The 1,588-nt window shown below is 48.1% G+C and overlaps 1 pseudogene; it reads left to right on the top strand.

Moving 5' to 3' along the window:
* The first annotated feature begins 1,112 nt into the window (after window positions 1-1,112).
* On the top strand, window positions 1,113-1,210 carry LOC148094402 (U6 spliceosomal RNA; annotated as a pseudogene).
* Window positions 1,211-1,588: the final 378 nt, after the last annotated feature.

Below are 1,588 nucleotides of genomic sequence, written 5' to 3'. Positions count from 1 at the left end.
TGCGCTTTAAACACAATTGCATTTTGGATTTATTTCTCAATGCTGAATATATATGTAAAGTACCCAACTAAGCCATTAGAAAGAACTTAAGAGGAGGATGAGAATGACCAATCTCAAATGGCCTGCTTGAAGATTTGGGAAGGCAAGCTGACAAACTAAGTGCCCCAGGCTGCCACACGGGTGACAGGGGGCTCTGGCCTGCAGGTGGAATGTGCTCTCTGACCTGCAGCCCTCAGGGCTCCCGGATGAGCTCCCCAAGGACTGCCCCCACCTGTCTCTGCATTTCACCCAGCACTGCAGAGGCCCCAAAGCAGCTTCCCAGGCTGGAGAACTTTTGAGGGCCAGGTCTGGAACGAAGGCGTCCTGGGTCACAGTGGCTCGGAGAGCTGGCCTCCCAGCATGAAAGCTCTAAGCTGGAGGTCTGCTCTGACTGGGTGGAGGGGGCGGCAGGCGTAGCTAAAGGCTTCCTGGGAACAATGAGCAGGGTCTGCTTTCACCTGTTGTTCTCTGCCCTGACAGCTGTGGGAGATGAATGAGCCATGAGCTGGGCCAGCTGCACGGGGAGGCTGGCTGCAGCCCGTGTGGCCTGTGCACACACACCATTGCAGTCACATCCTTTGCAATGTGCCCCAGACTCACGGCCTCCAAACCACAATGCCACCATGGCTAAGAGGTTCTGTTGACAGAGCCTGAAGATGTGTTGTCACCGGATCTTGGGCTGTGTTCTTGCTTGTTGTGCCTCGGAAAGATCCCTCCCATTCTATTTGTAATATAAGTGGATCTCACAGAGGAGTCAGCATGGCTGTGGCTGTTTCCCATCAAGGTCCCTTCCAGGAGCCCCTCCAGGCCACACCTGCAACAACCGCTCCTGGGCCACCCAGGTGGCAGATGACTTGTGACAACCAGTTCCATGCCTTTCCCTGCATATTTTTGCATGCTCATAGCCCCACATTCAGAACTCTACCTCTTTCTCTGTCATATTTAGCAAATGTCACCCAGGATGCCTTGAAGTTCTTATAGAGTCTCAGAATTTAGGAAGGATACTATCACAATTGAATCGTGCATTGATAGCTCGATGTTTAATGTATATGAAGCACCAAGTGAGGCCATTAGAAATAATTTAAGTGCTAACATTGGAACAATCCAGAGAAGATTCGCCTGGCTTCTGTGCAAGGGTGACACATAAATTATGGTGGCTTTCCATATTTTTGGATGTGTTAACTAACCTTAACTAACTTTATTGTGGCAATCATTTTGCATATATACATATATAAATCACTACTTTATACACCTTAAACTTATACAATGTTGACTGTCATTTATATCTCAATAAAGCCAGAAAACAAACAAAAAAAGGAGCTTAAACAGAAGATAACATAATTACTGCTTTCAAGTGGCTTGCTTGCAGATCTGGGGGGTCTAGCTGACAAATGGGCCTGAAATATTGCAAGGACAGCACAAGCAAGAATACAGTTCAGCACCCACAGGATGCTACAGAACCGCTATGGAAGGAGCGAGAATTCATCCAGCGTGCATGTCAGGAAAAGTCTGACTGTTAAGATGGAGAAACATGCTTCCATGTGAGGTG

Source organism: Miniopterus natalensis, chromosome 1 (assembly GCF_054644295.1).
Source record: "Miniopterus natalensis isolate mMinNat1 chromosome 1, mMinNat1.hap1, whole genome shotgun sequence".
NCBI lineage: Eukaryota > Metazoa > Chordata > Mammalia > Chiroptera > Miniopteridae > Miniopterus > Miniopterus natalensis.
Note: the sequence above shows the minus strand (reverse complement) of the source record. Positions and strands in the feature narration are given on the sequence as shown.